General features: G+C 36.9%; 1 protein-coding gene and 1 long non-coding RNA gene across 6 annotated transcripts in view; one reads left to right on the top strand and one right to left on the bottom strand.

Annotated features, from left to right (window-relative positions):
• Positions 1-17,830, bottom strand: part of LOC102548672 (uncharacterized) — a 104,063-nt gene that overhangs the window by 23,116 nt on the left and 63,117 nt on the right. For 2 of the 4 annotated variants that reach the window (XR_357523.5, XR_010055320.1), the window contains exons 2-3: positions 10,907-11,027; positions 1,016-1,087 (exon numbers count right to left, since the gene is read on the bottom strand). This is a non-coding gene — a long non-coding RNA (uncharacterized LOC102548672). Of the gene's footprint in view, positions 1-1,015; positions 1,088-10,191; positions 10,264-10,906; positions 11,028-17,830 lie in introns of all 4 variants that reach the window. The other 2 variants (XR_010055321.1, XR_005490133.2) reach the window with 2 other exon arrangements.
• Gabrg2 (gamma-aminobutyric acid type A receptor subunit gamma 2) overlaps positions 1-17,830 on the top strand; it is an 88,598-nt gene that overhangs the window by 58,302 nt on the left and 12,466 nt on the right. The window lies entirely within an intron of this gene.

The raw sequence follows: 17,830 nt of genomic DNA, 5'->3' as shown, positions 1-17,830 counted from the left end.
TGTGTGTGTGTGTGTGTGTGTGTGTGTGTGTGTGTGTGTGTGTGTGTATGTCTGTGTGTGTATGTGTGTGTGCATACATATGTATATATCAACAATTAATGAAAACTATGCTATGAATGTGAAAGAGAAGAAGGAAGTGTGTATATGGGGTTTAGAAAGAAGAAAGAGAAATGGGGTGATATAATTCTATTATAATTTCAAAAATAAAATAAATACTTTAAAACAAAGAAAAGACACATCTTGATGAATTTCTAAAAATGGTTAAATTGTGCCATCTTGATAGTAAATATAATTTTTAAGAAAAGTAAGGAATGCTGATTAATTTCCTTTCTCTTATTTATTGCATCCATTAAAATAAATCATACTTTGTTCAAAATAAAACTCCTCTGTTTTAAAATATAACAAGAAAAAGAAAAGGCAATCTACACACAGGAAGAAACTACGCAAAATTTGTTATACAGCGAGAGCTATTTTGCACAGTACATAAGGCTTTCAAAATGCAATTAATGAAGAAGGTAAAAATTCAACCATACTTCCTCAAAAATACAGGTAGCTGGGGACAAGAGAACTAGTCAGGGGCACAGTCTAGGCATGCTCAAGGCCCGCGTTTGATCCCTCACATCATAGAGAAAAATGTGACTGGCAAACAAGTACATGAAAAGATACTCAATATAATTAGCACTTAGAATAATGAAATTTAAAGCTACCTAATCATCAGAAGGAATATAATTAAAACAGCTAAGGTCAAAATGTAAAGATAAATGGATCGCATTTCCAAAACCTATATAGCCTATTAAATATCAATCAATACAAATGCTTGAACAACATGTGTGGTCACTTACATGTCTTTTTTCACAAAGGTGGCGCACAGCATGTCTGCGCGTAGGAGCCCATTGAATGCTAACCTAATTCATATGTCAATTTTGAATTTTGATGGAGTGAGCACATGCTGGGCTCTTCTGTTTCATTTAGTGTTTTGTGCCATGTGTCTCTGCTCATAAGTTAGAACACTCACCTGCAGAGGATGCATGTTGCTTCCTCTCTGATCCAAAGCTCTTTACAATTCTCCCCACATTCTATTTCCAAGCTGTACAGAGAGAGCCAAGTCAAAGTCACACAACTGCTTTAAATGCATGCGAAGGAAGGAAGAAAGGAAGGAAAGGATGGCAGGATGGGCAGGTTTCTGGAACATTATAGACTTCAATTAACACTTAGTTGTTAATCATATATAGAACTATTTGGTCATTGTAAGCGTCAGGCTCGCTGGTGACTTTTTATGTATTTTGTAGTAGCAGTGTACAGTGGCCTAGAATTTTCATTTTTGTTTTGATATTTAGGTGCAGTTGCCAATACAGCTGCTCTCTTTCTACTGAGATCAAAGTATCAGTGTTTGCATTCACAAAAAAATGTGGACAAAGAAAAAATTCCTTCTGGTGTTCTATTTATGACAAAGTAATGATCTTAAAAATAAACCTAAGAGCATAAGAAAAGAGCATATTGCTATGTAATTATGCGAAACTTAAATATTAAAGGAGAGTAGCCACCCAAGACATGTGGGCTTCGAATACCTACTCGAACCTTCTAAAAGTGTGATAAGTAGCTTATGAAACTAATTGCATACATTCTAGAACTATTATTAATTATGGATGGACAAAAATGGGTCTAGCCTGAAACAGGATTTAGGGGTAATGATGAGTAGTGACACTTTTGCTAACACTGTGACACTAGAACCTATTCTCCTCTGTTCTCTCAAATCACTCTTTTAAATAAATGAATCACACCCATCCTTCAAATCTAACATCTAGCCATGAGTACATATTTTCTCCATCCTTTTCATGTCTGGCCACCTGGGAGAGTCCAAGCATGACAATTTGGCTTCTTAGAATTATACTAAATACAACACCTACAGTGGATGAGACCAGGTTTTATAGGTTCTTACCATATTATCAACTCTTAGCGAGAAATTATCTCAGCAGAGCCTACTATCCCCCTTTATTGAGTTAAATTTGATTAGATAACCATCCCTGGAGCAAACAGCACAGACACGACAACAGTTAGGCTTTTATATCCTCACGCTAGCTCTGGAAGTGTAATAAATGCGCAAATGCTACGCACCTTTAGTGACTAGGGGAAAATTTGAGTAAATTACTAAAAGGAAATTAGGGAATTTAAGCCAAAGAAGTAATTGAGAGGTTGTTTATTTTTATGGTTTTTATTTTTCTTTAAAAAGTGAAGAACATTTAAATAAAATTCAAAGGTAGGAAAAGTGAAAGAAATGAAAAGCTAAGCCAATTTGAAGATATTATTATTAAACTCTGTACTTCTCCTTTAATGTTCAGCCCAGGAGTTGGCAGTAATAAGGACTCTGATCTCATGTATTTATTTGACCAGAGAAAGAGTCCAATGAGAGAAATGGGAGTATGATGAGTCAAAGTCTGCTTTGTTAAATTTAACAATTTAAATAAAATCTAATAACAAAAATGTAAATTGATAACTCTGGAAAACTACAGATTGTGGGGTTCGTAGCCACTGAAAGCGATGAGAGTGGTTTCCTACCAGAATCCCGGGTCAGTAGGCTATCTTAAAGTTCAATGAGACGGCATTTTAAAGTTTTGTTAGTGTTGCCATGGAAGGACATTTTTAAAACTTAGATGTATGTAATATGATTCCTGAGTTAGATGATGTATCATGGTATAACGAATACCAGAAATAAAGCTAGACCGTCTTTGAACAGGTATTGGCCCTGTTATCTTTAGCAAAAACTAATTCTATGAGCTTCAGTCGCTTCTTCTTTAGACAACCGATATTTTCTTAGGAAACCGATTGGACAGAGAAAGACTAAATCTCGGTTGTTAACATTGCCACAGACATCACAAGAGGAAATTACAATGGGGTACAACTAAGCTTAGCGTTTTGCAGGATTGTCAAATTGAGGGCGTTGTTAGTACTGTGGAGGTTAGCCATTACTGATATCTCTACAGACATAAATAATTATGTAAATAATTATATATAATAATGTATGCATGAGAGTAAATCTTGTTAAATTGGGCTCACACAGGTTCTGAGTATGTTTCTAGTTTCCTTCATTCTATGGTACCAGCAAACACATAGGAAAGAACTTTTCCAGGTAGCTTAAAACATTGTCTCTCTAAGAATTCTCCAGAAAATGGAAAGTCTGGGAAAAGCAATTATTACACATCTGTCCTTATGCTGTACTTTCCCCACCAGATCAGCCCTAAGGTAGGGAACTTCACACAGTGGGAGGAGCTTAACAGAGCTATGGAGCTGACTTTCCAAATAGTTAAGTGAAAGCTATTGGGCAGGAACCAAAGTGGCAGTTTCAAGTTCCACATATTTTCCATGAACTGGCATGGTTAGTGCTCAGGCATTGTTTATGTAAACAGGCTGTGCAAAGGCCCTGTGTGATACTGGCTAGGAAATAGAAGGGAAACCTGTGCTTCATGGTACAGAGGTGAGCAGGGAGTGGGGAGGGAGGGAGAGAGAACTGGGGTGGTTGGAAAATGATGTATGAACTGTACTAGTCCAGTTTTCTGCATGCCATTAGTTTGACCAGAGATCACAGAACCTGGCAATACACCAAAGCAAGCATCTTCTCTTATTAGCTGCTGCAAGCCTGTTCTTTGACGGAGATGCAGTAAGAGAGTGTATTGATTTCATCTCAGATTCTCCTCTGGGTCATTCAACCCACATTCAGTAAGCAGAGTTCTTTCACTCTAAGTGGCAGTGAGTAGAGACCCTGTCAGTCTCTCCCTTGAGGAGATCTTGGTGACACTGCTTGCTTGTCTGGGTTTGTTTTACATAATCACATACCACAACTCTTCTGGGAACAATGCTAGAAGCTGCCCTGGCTTCCCTCCTTCCTCACACCAGGGAGGGAAACAGGAGCAATTGTGAAATGATCCTTGCCCCAAGCTTAGTTCTCAGCAGGTACATAATCAACATCTCCTGATGCCAAACCGCAATGGCTCCTCTGGATCTTCTCCCAGTTATAGGCTGTCTGCTCAAACAGCAGTTTCTGCATTTCAAATTCTCCAGGACCTAAGCTGAGATGTGGAGGACTCTAGTTGTCTTATTTACACATTGAAAGAACTAAAGTCTCTGTGGTAGAATCTGTTTCTGTGGCCATGGATGCTTTATTACTTGTATTGCACTGGTCATCACATTGCCCCTATCAGAATATGAACTCTCTCATTTTTAATTGGTATATATTTTTAATTTATCTTATAATGATGTTAGTTTAAATAAATGATTTCCAAATTGGGGCGCACCTCGCTAATCATAACCACAGTGGAATAAAAAATTTTGTGTCAGTAGAACCTCCTTCCCCCATGCGCACACTTACACGCACACACACACACGCACACTCACACACATGCACACACACAGACACACGCACTCACGCATGCACAGACACACACACATGCACACACACAGGCACACACATACATATGCACATACACACACCCACACACTCACTCACATGCACACACACATTCACACATACATCCGTAGACAGAATCTTAGGCCTTGAACTTGCTAATTAGATACTCTTCTTTAGCCCCGCCTCAATTTCCTTTCCTTTTGTAAAAGATGAATCTTGTCAACTTGGTGAGATTGTCAGTGATGTCGATTAAAAAAAATGTCCACAGAAGCTGATGGATGGCAAACATGAGAACAAAGGGATTTTTACTTTGGTCAAGATCCCAGTATTGGACAACATTGCCCGCATCTTTCATAGTAGAAGAAAATATGACACTGTAAAATACCATTGAGAGCAGCTATTTTTCTTCATCTGGTGTTTCATAGCAAAGCCTACAGATTTTCACAAATATCACATGGTTTGCCTCTTACAACTGTATTCTATGTGTTAAAAAATATATGTTCCACATGTTAAAGGTATATGTTCTATATGTTAAAAAGTAGGTTGGTAAAAGGAGCTACAGAAGCAGCATGCACAAATGCTAGAAAAAGAGGAAGATTTTCCCTTTTCTGGGTGAAAGACTGACAAAAGGAAGGCAGGAGCCTCAATTTGTCCATTATTGAAGAACCAAGTTTTAAGTAAACTGCAAATGCATTAAGGTGGTCGTAAAGTCTTCCTGGAGGGACAGCTCCCAATCCTCAAATGGTTGTCTCTGTGCTGAGACAGGACTGCAGCAAAAGCTAATGTGGTTCTTTCAAATTTAAAAGCCATTCTTGACCCTTTTTCTTACAAATCATTTAAGTACTTATTCCACATCAAGAATTCATTGACTTTGGAGATAATTCAGGAAATAAAGTCAAAGAAAGAAAGGCAAGATAAGGTCTATTAAAATTTTAATGTGTGAACCTTGGTTCAATTTTATAAATCAGATATTATTTACGTGACAATATTCAGAAAAGCAACTCACTTTGGATAAAATGAAAAGCCTAGTTGTAGATGTAAAGTCTGTGGTTTGATCAGTGACTGTTAGCAGATCTTTAGGGCTCTACTTTCTAACCTGTTAAAATGAAGGGCATATTCCTTTCTACATTTCTCCTGAGCTCTGACATTGTAATTGCCTGAAATCTTAATTCTAACAGCATCAAAGAAAACATAGCAGATTTTCTATATAATGAGGAGGCCAGATACAATTTCGTGTAAATGAACAGAACATTATGCCCTTGTTCTTGACAGTAAGGTAAAACATAATGTCATTTATACAAAAACAAACCAATCGACAGGTACCAACTCCAAAGGAATGGAGAGATGGCCTCTGGTGATCCTCTACACGAATCTTGCAAGGGTGGAAACTGGGTGTGGGCGAGATGCCTACACTTCATGACTCACACGACTCTTCTCTTGAGAGGTTGCACTTAGAGCATATTCTGTTAAAAACTTCTCCAAATCTTCTCCGAAAGAAAATGCATGCTAATAGCCCCTTTCCAGATATGCTCTTTAGAAAACGACAGACACATAACGCCCATGAAACAAACACTTTGACAGTATAGTTTAATCTTTGATGTGCGAATTGAAAACATAAACAACTTTCACTCTTGAAAATCAAATGTAATGTGAAAATGTTAGAGGCTACACATTTCTCTCTCAATCTCCGCACTATTTTACTTCAAAAAATTGCTTAAAGTCAAATGCAGTAAAGGCATTTTGGTGTGCCAAAGAAAACGATGATGTTGTCTAATTGGAGCAGAGGAGTGAAAGATGCCATCTTGCTTATCCCTTCAGCCTGCACAGTTGGCCTGTATCATGAAGCCTTCCCTAAACCTTACAAGGAGCTTCTAGGATGTAGTACTTGCCTCATAAGTTTACATCAACAGCGGGATCTTATCTGGGACTAAAGCATGTATTAGAACATGAGAGAGGAGGTCCCAATCAAGTCTTTAACAGGCTTTGGCTTGTTTCACAAAGAAATTTGACTACAATTTTTTGACTTTGTGACATGTCCCCTGTCAAAATATGTAAAAATGCAAAGAGATTCATCCTAAGTATAAATCCAAGCAGGATCTAGTCCACAACCGGGTTTTAGAAATCAGAAGACCTTTAGGAGTGAATGAAAATATTAGGAAAGGGAGACCTTTGATAGAAACAATCAGTTTCATCCATTAACACTGCTTCACCTCAGTGCCATTCTAACACTCTATGGTAATCCGTATCTGTTATCTTTACCACAGCTCTAGGTGGTAAGGATGACTAGTATTTCTTTTTCCAGTTGTGAGAACTCTTCAATATTAAACTAAAAAAAAATCAAAAAGTTGTTATATCATTTGAGATGTAAACGAATGGAATGCTTAATTTTAAAAAAAGCTGGTTTCTAATTCTTCTCTGCCAAGTGGTTTATTTATTTCTACATTTAAAAATAAATATTTTTAGAACTTTCATTAGTAATTTGACATGTTTTCCAAATGTGACGATTTAAATATCAAAATGACACAAAGCTACTGAGAATATAATCAATATTTATGTAGTATTTTCACTAAATCTATCATCTGACTGAATTTGTCATATTTTAGAGAGAAAAGATAAAGAACAGTAGAGGGGAGAAGATATTTACCCAGCTTCACTTAGTAAGCTGGAATTAAATTTTAGTACTCCTGATAGTCATGTATTTTCTTCACAAAATGATTTCCTGAAAGAGAGAAATATAAATATATTTCCTTCTTAAATATAACCTGCTCAGCCTATACAATGTCAGTTGTAGGCATATTTTTCGAGCAAACCACTTTGTATTAGGTAACAACTTGGTGTTCTCTTCCCTGGGGAAGACAATTTCTTTAGCGCCTCTCTTTAAAATATCCCAAACACAGGTCAAAAACTTCTCGAGCGAAAGAATTTCACTGAGTTGGGGAGAATTTAAAATTGAGTGCTGAGGACCAAAGGCCAAGTAGGGCCAAATTTTTAAGCCTACGATTTTGCAGAACATCCTGAAAAATAATTTGACATCTTGGGCTTCGGTTTATTACTTGACCTTTTGCAATCAGTGCCTTTGGTTGCCTGGATTTGAACACTCATGGTTTTATTTCCCAGCTTCTTTGCAAGTGATTTTAGAAGGCTTGGTATTTTACTAACATCAGGTCCTTCAACTTCGGGAGAACCTTTTCTTTAAGAAAACATCAGGGCCTGAGTTACACCATTCAGTCTAGCTTCAGATGTGAAGTCATAGGAAACTTATTGAAAGAGAGATTGGGGGAAAGTGAAAATAAAGCATTTTTTATTAACACGCTTATTTCTCCAAAAAATTAGTTTCCGGGCTCATGGATATAATCAGTAAGAACATTTCTCTCCTGTGACTGAGTTCAAGTATCTTCTTACTGATGATTCCATTACTTCAGAGAATTAGCCAAATTAAAGGTTGGCTGCTTAATATTTCTCCTCCAAGACTCCTCTTTGATCTTCACTAACTGAGAAAAGGAGGGAGACTTGCAAGATAAATGTGCTTGCTTAGAATAACTGTCTGGTACCCAAGGTAGAAATGGATTCAGACCATTAGTGAAAGCCTTTCATGACAGTCGCTAGCTTCACACAAATGGCCTTTCTAATGGAGAACACACACCAGATCATCGGGATCAATGTAGGATGGGAAGATCTCGATAGCTCTTAACTGATCAGATAAAAGATGGAGAGCATAGGAGAAATCAAGGCCCAGTCTAATTACTTGAAATGATCTCCTGGCATCACAAAATATTCCTGGACTGATTTTGGACACAAACTCGGTTTTCAATGCTGACTTTCTTGTTTGTACAAAGTGACAGCAATAGAGAACTTTCTTGAAGGAGCTTTTATCCTAATTGAGGAGGCATCAAGAGGCTGTGGGTGCCTGCAGATGTTTTCCAGGGCAGGCCTGTGGAAGTGTTGCTTCCCCTTCACTGTTTCCAATAAGTAGGATCCGTGATTCCCGTGCCAGCGTGACTCCATGTAATATGCTATGTCTTCATTGTGTTTCCGGTTTAATAACTGACAAATTAATCATCATGTCTAGTTCAGCAGTGCATGGAGTCCTTCCTCTCTAAGTGCTTGTTTACCTGTGAGGTGGATAAGGAGTTAATAACTGCATGTTTTCTCAGTTTGTCACCAATACCTCTGCAGACCTTCCTTTCTTTATTGACGTCTAGTTTTACTTACAAAGTGAGCTCAGTAGTTATTAAAATAATTCCCTTGCACTGTTAAGAGTTAATAGATAGCAGTCTAAGAATTTGCAATTCCAAATTTCTCTCTAATAGAACTTCTGTTAGAGGTAAATTAGGATTCATTTCTGTCGCACACTATGTAAAACAGTGAGCAGCTGTATATTAAAGACTATGTACGATCTGTGATGAGTCTGCCATTGAAAATCTGAGCTGAACAGACAAGCGTAATTTTATTGGCTCAAATGCTTCAGTTATATTAAGGTAAGAATATATTTAACGCTCTTCATGAATGCACTCAGAATGCTAAAAGCAAGAATAATATGGTATCTTGCTATTCTATTATTCCCAAGAATTACATGCAGTGTTTTAAGAATATTAAAAATTTTGCCACTCATCAAGAAACTTACCTATTAATGTCATAAAAGTTATTTCCCCAAACAGTTATTCTCAGGAATCTCCTCCATATTTGCGCATTGGTTTGAAAGATTACAAAATACTTTTATTCCATAAGCAAATGAGTTGAACACAATACTTTAGCCACAGTCTGTGTCACCATTATTTTGTTCTGGGAATTTATATGATTTAGTTAAGTCTAGGTACCTTGTTATCCTTCTTATCTCTTGCTCCCATTGTTGCTTGTGCTTAGCTTCTGGGACTAGATTTGCTATGGGGAACCACTCTGTACTTGTGTAAAACATGCTTTAATATCTAGTCAGATGTTTGCAGGAGTTAGGCTTAATTGACTGGGAAATCACTTCCTCTTCTGATGGATAACAGTGACAAACATATTCCTTTGAAGTTCAGTTTCAGACATAAGAGCCAGAGTTATTTTATTTAAATAGATCACTGGATGAAGTCCTTGGCTGCAGTTCTGGAATTGGTTGGCAGCCTCAGAGTAATGAATTGTGCTAAAAGGTCTACATTGGGCTAAGCACATGTGGTGGGATTTTAGAAAATGAGAAAGAATCTATTGCATTAATAAGAGAAGCTTCTGTTAAAGAAACGCAGAAAACTGGTGTTGGCAAGACTGTCATCGTGTGGTCCTACAGGGAAACCACTGCACTCTGAAGAGTTTGTGAACATTGAATTCCTTTCACCCAAAACTTTTTTAGGGAAAACTCTGAAATCATTTACTCAGACTGCTCTCTACGGTAGAATGTGCACCACAGAGGGCTCAATAGTAAATTAAGACAACTTTTGTCCTCAGTCAGGAGCTTCAGTGACACAAATCAGCTTCATAAGAGAACTGCATTCAACTGTTTCTCAGCTTTTGATTCTTTCCCTTCTCTATGTCTCTCCATTTTATTAACCACTAATGGAAAATAGAGACTTTTTTTTAGTTCTTTAGCAAGCATTAGAGTTTAGGAAACAAGAGTCTTGTGTTTGCCAGTGCTAAGCTCTACCTTGGATCAATATGTCTTCTTCATGCATGGGCCTCACCAGGTTTAATCTTCCAGTGTGGAGGAGACACCTCTCGAGTTCCTTTCAAATGTCAATTTTCTACTGCACATCTAACAACATTTCTCTTATGGATCAGAATGGTGTTTAATGGTGTTATATAAGTTACCTTACCGGGTTGGGGATTTAGCTCAGCGGTAGTGCGCTTGCCTAGCGAGCGCAAGGCTCTGGGTTCGGTCCCCAGCTCTGAAAAAAAAGAAAGAGATCCACTTGCCTCTGCCTGCTAGGGGATGGGAATAAAGGCATGTGGGCACAAAATAAGTTACCTTACTTCATAATAGCTAGCATTAATGAACCTTTCCTTATTTCTTGAAAGTGTGTCAAGCGTCATACACGTATGAGCTCTTTTCACGCTCTCAAGAAACCAATTATTATTCCTATTTTGAGGATAAGGAATGTGAGTTTCAGGGAATTAAAATATTTGCCTGAAATCACATGCCAGTTAATGAAATGAGTGAACTTTACACCCTAGCTGACATGATGGGGTCCCGGTACCACCTTGTACCACCGATGCCACTGCCAACTTTTCCGTTTCCTTGGGTACAGGGGTCAATCTCATGATTGCTTAATGGTTTACTGGTAACAGCTCAGGATTGTCTCTTTTTGTGGTCAAAACAACTGTCACATCTGGAGAGTAGGGCTACCCAATCTTATTTTTACCAGGGATAGTCTTGTCTCCAGGTGAGAACAAGGCTGTAGCAAATTTTGTTCCTGAATCTCCAGGGTCTCCCTGTGAGCTAAAGCAAACATATACTTGCCTTTCCTCCCCGGTCTCTCTTGATTTCTGTATTCCTCTACTCTGAGAGTCAAAAACCAACAGATTACTCACAAGAGTCGTGGAGTCAGCTCTTCTGGAAAAGCTGAATTTAACCAGGCCTGATTTCACAATTGTTCCCCACTCTTGTCCTCAGTAGAGAATCAGATGGCGTCTCCAAAAGGCAGTCTGAACCCTGAAAATACATCGATTACACTTTTAATTTTCAATTTTATCATCTGCAGTTGCTTTTTGTCCCTTTGCTTCAACATTAGAAGGAAAATAGCAGACAGATAAAATCAATCAATATGTGTGTGCACACGTGGACACACACACACACACACACACACACACACACACCCCAAAACCCACTAACCAAACAAGCAAGCTAAAACACAGCTATCAGACTTTGCATGGATAATTGTTAGTTTCAGTAACTAAGTCTGATTTTTACCTAATTCAGTGAATAGATCCAGCTGACAAGCTAAATTACTATTGCAGTGTTTGCTTAGAGTGACTGGTCAAGTTGATATTTCCATCAACTTCTTGGCAAGCAGATAACATTATTTAAACTTACTATGCCCTTATATCTACATTGTAGGTGATGAAATCTCGCAATTTACACAAAAGGTGCTCCTACAGTGCATTGCTTTGTAAATTAAAATTTAGTATTTTAAAAGCTACATGTATTCCAAAATTTCCTAAACTAAAGCATTCATCATTAACAAATAATTGGTGATTTCCTTCTGTATAATACACATTGATTTTGCAGAAGAATAAACTACAGGACAAAATACATAAAAACTATATATACCTCTGAGTTCATAAAAAAATTTAATTGTGATCCATAGGGTAACATAAAACTTATATTACTCAGATTCCCCTTATTACAATACTATTGATATATTATTACAAGAGAGTTCTGAGTGCATTTGAAAAATTAAGGACTTTTGTAGATGATAGGAATTTATTGTTATTTGATAAATAAAATATTTATTTTTACAAGGATGGATATACTAGAAATGTATCAAGGTAGTCTTAAGGCCAATCTTTAAGATGACAAGTCCCCAAATCAGGTGAGATATATAAGGTACCAAAAAAACCCCTTCTAGAAAATAAACAATATTCAAATAGGGCTGAAGTCAGGTAAAAGAGACTTTGAAAGCTTTGAATACAAATTTGCAGTATGTACTGATATCTGTAGATGACTATTGATCAATTCCAAGGTACTCGTGTGATGTGATCAGAGTACAAAGAACCCTTCTAGAAGATAAGGATAATGTATACCAAACAGGAACAAAGGCTAGAAAAGCATACCCTGGGAAAGTGTAAAGTAGATCTAAGTAACTGGTCAGGAAGTAGGAAGAGTCAAGCTTGATCTAGGTGAATAGAAACCAGAACTTGTTACAGTTAAGAAACTGTTGGACAAGCTTCACAATGCAAAGCACTGCCTAGTTGTCAGCCAGTTGTATCACTGAGCTTTTAAAGTGTACTTTAGATTGCTCAACTACTGCTTCTTTTTATTTAGTTCAGTTTCAATACACTATCTTGCATACAATTTGTCCTTTTGGGGGCAGCTTTTTATCTGTAGATGGAATCAAGACAAATTTTGCCCAGTGGGTGGCTTCCCACATTGGAGCAACTCCATACGGAGTGAATGCTGCTCAGTATGAAGTGGAATAGGGGTACTGTCAGGAGCAGACCTGTCTTGTAGTCAAAAGAACTTTTAATAACTAAATAACAATGAATGTCATGTTTTGTGAATCTCTGATTTTTTAAGACAATCTGTCTCTTTCTATAGCATAGCTTATTTGTCAAACATTAATTATTCTTAGCTATTTATTATTTGATTAATCTTGAGAACACTTGCTGTAATTAACTAAATTATAATCTAATATGACTATGAGTTTCACTATCTGAGAATTAACTTGCATTACTTAATCATCCTAAATAGTTTGTACTAGCATCTATCAGAAGGATTGGGTCCAAGTCTTGTATTCTTAAATGAGTTGTATAGGCACAATGCCTATCTAAGAGGAACAATATTAATTTAAATTGTGCATAATTATATACAGAGTCATACTGATGAACACCTTAAACCTGTTTGAATACATAAATCGTGTCAGTGTAAGAAATTATAACTTCAATTTTGCATCAAATATAAAGATATCCACCAATGTAAGATTATGGCTATATAATGTTTTGTTTAAGAGTGAACTTAATATCCTATTCCTATCTGTGTATTTGTTTAATTTCTATAATAATACTATATTCCCCTTTCCTTTTCCACCCCCTTCGATTACCTAAGAAAGAATGATAAAGAAGAGGAAAGGAAAGGTAGAAATCCCTGAGTCTAAGCCCTCTAGTTTAACTCCCTGTCTAAAGCTATACTATTTGTAAATTATCCCTTAAAATGACAATACATCTATAATTAATAAAATAACCATAACCATGCATCCCAATGTAAGGAACTGAGATGATGATTTTCTTTCTCTCTCTCTCTCTCTCTCTCTCTCTCTCTCTCTTTCTTTCTTTCTTTCTTTCTTTCTTTCTTTCTTTCTTTCTTTCTTTCTTTCTGTTTCTGGTTGAATTGGAGTGAAGAATTCCTTTCTGGGCGCCCAAAGGGAAATAGAAAAATTGGTTTTGTCAAAAGAAGGCTAGTTGGTATCATTTATCATCCATTCTCTATGTGCTAAGAAAGTTCACAGTTTAGCTGAAGTCCTGAAGGTAACAGTCTGAAAGGCTGGATGGGCAAGCTAGCTTTTCTGGAAATGTCCTGGAAGCGAGTCTTTAGAGGAAAAAGCTTTGATACTGAGGTAGGATCAAACAGGGAGTTGGAATGGAAAGTCCCAGAATCTTAGCATCCCAGAGTGTGAATTTTGTCAAGGCTGTCTTTTCTCTCCTTCCAATCTACAATATACAATCCTTATGAGCAATGTGTAACTTTGCAAAGACATGTGTATGGCAAATGTAAGGTGTACAGATCAATTAAGGAAGATCAAAAGAGAAAGGCAACTGTTTTTCTCTAGAGGTTAGATTGATCACATAATCAAATTATAATGTAAATTTCATTCATGCTATCTTAAAGGATGGTATGTAATAATAGGTCATGAGAATTTTGTTTCCAATAAGAGTTATTGGCTGTGTATAGACATTTAAGTCTCAGCTGGTCCCAGCGTTGTCTCTGTGTACAGGGAAGTACATATTACCGTTAACATCAGAATACAAACAACATCAAGATGACCCACAACAGCACAAATCTAGATGCTGTGGAGTCTCTCTCTCTCTCTCTCTCTCTCTCTCTCTCTCTCTCTCTCTCTCTGTGTGTGTGTGTGTGCATGCCTGTCTCTGTCTCTTCGTCTGTCTCCGTCTCTGTCTCTGTCTCTGTCTCTCTCTCTGCCTGTCTCTGTCTCTTTGTCTCTGTCTCTGTCTCTCTGTCTCTCTCTCTGCCTGTCTCTGTCTCTTTGTCTGTCTCCGTCTCTGTCTATCTTTCTCTCTCTGTCTCTCTGTCTCTCTGTCTCTCTATCTCTGTCTGTCTCTGTGTGTGTGTGTGTGTGCGTGCGTGCGTGTGTGTGTGTGTGTGTGTGTGTGTGTGTGTGTGTGTCTGTGGTGATGGCTGTTCATGCATGGTCAGAAGGTTGACTTGAGTAAAGGAGTGAGAGATTATTTTTCTAGGAAGGAGATGATGCAAAGGAGAGTAAAGGTAGAGAAATCAAAGATGCATCTAATAGAAATATTTAACTTCATTTAGTTGGGGTTTGGAGAAACAAAAGGAATTATCAAGCAATACTTGGCTTAAAATCACGTTATAAATTTGAGAAATACAACTCTAAGAAAAGTTTCTTTCCTCAATGACTATTGGGGATGCTTATTATTGGGGATTCTTATTATATATTAAAGAGATTAGTCTTGATTTCTTATTTATTTGGGAAATAATCTAGTCAAGGTTGTCTTTTTGCCTTTCACGAAAATTATGAAATTAATTATAATTAGAAGTTCTCATTTTAAGTAGTACTCTTGTTTTTTATTTCTTTATGTCTCCTACATTTCATGATGCATCTGCAGTATCTTCTACATTAGGTTATAAAGGTAGTCTATTTATTTTGTTTCTGTGTTATGAAGGTAACCCATTTTTCTCTGTGTTGCATTTAGATTCACTTCTGAGTTTATATTTGAAGTGTGCACAGAGTTTGTGTGCTAAGATGAAGGACAGATTTAATTTTGGAAAACAATTTTATCTAATGAAAGTTAGTCAATCAACTCTCCTGCCATGGTGGGAATCCTCAATCTCAACGTGGAAGGAGATGACAAAGGCTAGAATATTTTGTATCCTCATATTTGTTGCTGGCTTCTAGACACTTTCTTGCTATCTAACCCCTTTAAAGTAGGACCGACTGTAACACCATGCTACTTTATTTTTGGTACAGCTACCTGAGTGTTCTTTGCAGAGCAGTGGTGAAAAGGGTTTGTTGGTAAGAACGGTAGATGCGAAAGTAAGGTAGAGTAAACCAATATTTGTTTTCACCATTATCCTAGTAGATAAGCTCAGTCAAACTCTGTGTAAGCAGATCACGCATCATGAGAGATGAAGAAGTGAAGGTGTATTTGAAGCTCACTTTTTGTTTTTAATTTTTTTCATTATTATGACAAAGCATTTAGGACATTTTCATAAAACACATGCCATCTTCTCAACCCAGTGCTTACATGAAGCAAGCCCTCACTACGAGTAACTTCTAGGTACCTTCTAATCACCACAGAGCTCCTGGAGAGGCAAATTCTCTCCATGAAACAATTATGATTTTCAGAGTAAACAGTTTATTGTATAAAAGACATTGTAGAACCAATTTAGGCTTATCCATGACTAGCTTACAAATAAATGAGACCCAAACTAATCTACTTTTCTTACTGCTGGCCTGGCTAGCTCCCCAGTCATGTTTCCCAAATACCTGCTGTTTCTCCTGGCCATGTACTCGCGGTCTATCTCCTCTCATGTTGTCTTCTCCTCACCTCAATGTTCTTTCCTCTCTCTCACTTCAACCAGGTAACTAAAAAACCCATCCACTTATAATCCCTCCAGTAATTGGCTGCACCCATTTTTATTTAGCCAGTAGTTTTAAATTAAGGAACAAAGTTTGTACCACAAAAGACGGTAACTGTGAGCATTCACTCATAGGACTTTGGGTATAGAGTATAGCATTATAATACACAGCAACAGACCAAACCTCGACAATTTCCCCCATTTTTTGTCCAAATAAAATCAAATAAAATGGCTCTTTTTCTTACAATGAAAACAACATACAGGGGGAACAATTATGAAACAATTAGGAAAACTATCAAGTAAGAGGTACATTATAAAAGTCCAGTTTGTTTTCATTTGGCAACTCAGGGGAAAGTATTCTGTTATGTATCCTATCCCGGTGAGTTCAGAGTTCTGTGTCTACATCAATTTCCATTTTAACTTGCATTATGAACCTAAAAATATGTTCCTAGATGAAGATTATTGCCTTAAATCCTAAACAATTTAAGCTTATAGTAAAACAACGACTATCTAGTTAGTCTTCAACCTCAAGACTTTGACTAACTATTAAGTTGCATTCCTTAATTAATCTAAAAAGTTTGTAATAGCAGGTACTAAAAGGACTGGAGTTCGTATTTTAAGTGAAGTGCATAGGCATTATAGCTATACAAGAGTTGAAGCATAAAATAATTTTGTTGCAACAAAATTAAATCTAAAATCTCGTATCAATGTATAACAAGATTTATACCAATGAAAACCTTAGCCTGTATAAACAGAAAAATTCTGTACCAGTGAAACAAAATATAGCCTCAATTTTGCATTGAAATATAAAGATGTTTATTAATGTAAGATTATGCATATAAAATGTTCTTGGGCTTAAGAGTAGATTCAATAATCTATCCCTCCTTTTTTCTAATTTCTTATAATAATTCTATATACTCTTTTTGTTCTCAATCCCCCTTTCCTTACCCAAGGCAAGAAGAAAGATAAAGGGAAAGAAAAAAGAAAATGAATCTCAGATTCTAACCTCTTTACTTTGTTTCCTCCTTGTCCAAGGCCATAGCTATTTGTAATATTCCTGTAAACTCACAGCATATCTATAAGTCTTAAAATGACCAGAAGTATCCATCCCAACTTAAAGGATCAGGATGACAGTCTTCTTATAATTGCTTCCCACTGAATCAAAGCAAAAATTAATTTTGGGGGCCCAAGAAAATTATAAGTAGTTTTAAGCAAGCTAGATGTAGCAATTGTTGTCCAGTGTCTGTATGTTGAGAAAGTGCAGGCTTAAATGAATTCCCAACTGGACCAAGAGTCTGCACCAAGCTGTTTTGATGCTGTTCTGGAAGCAAGTCTTTAGAGGAAACAACTTTGATGCAGTTGAGGTAAGATCAAGGCAGGGAGCTGGAACACCCAATAATTTGGACAGATAAAGCTTTTCTTTCCTGTTGTAACAAATGTAAAATCTCCCTCCCAAACGTAACACATCTCCTTGCTTCTGTTTTTTTTTTTTTTAATTAGGGTGTTTATGGGCTGATCCAATTCAGCAGTCCTTTCTAAAATCCAGTGTATCTTAGCACTTGTTCTATTTGTCTCGTTGACTTTTGCCAAACATTAACTCCAGAGTTCCAATGGTTTCATATGACTGTTTATTACCATCGGTAAACAGCAGCTAAAACCTCATTCTTCATTGACATTGAAGCTTTGCCTCCTCAAACGAGTCATAAGAGACATCCTAACAAATAAGAAAAAGGATTAACATTTGTGTCTATTAATTCCAATTTTACGTTTCATGTCCTTAATTATAAAGTGTATCTCTCCAGTATAAACAGAGATGGGGTTTATTTACCAAGTGTTATGACTTTAAGTATTAAGTGTCGGGACTTATCAATGAAACAGATAGAATTAAGTGTCACCATCATTGACTTGCTCAGGATTTAACCTCTGGGGCTTAGGTAAACCACTGACTCAGCACTTTAAGA

This window comes from Rattus norvegicus, chromosome 10 (genome assembly GCF_036323735.1).
Source record: "Rattus norvegicus strain BN/NHsdMcwi chromosome 10, GRCr8, whole genome shotgun sequence".
Classification (NCBI taxonomy): Eukaryota; Metazoa; Chordata; class Mammalia; order Rodentia; family Muridae; genus Rattus; species Rattus norvegicus.
This window is presented reverse-complemented; position numbering and strand designations above follow the sequence as displayed.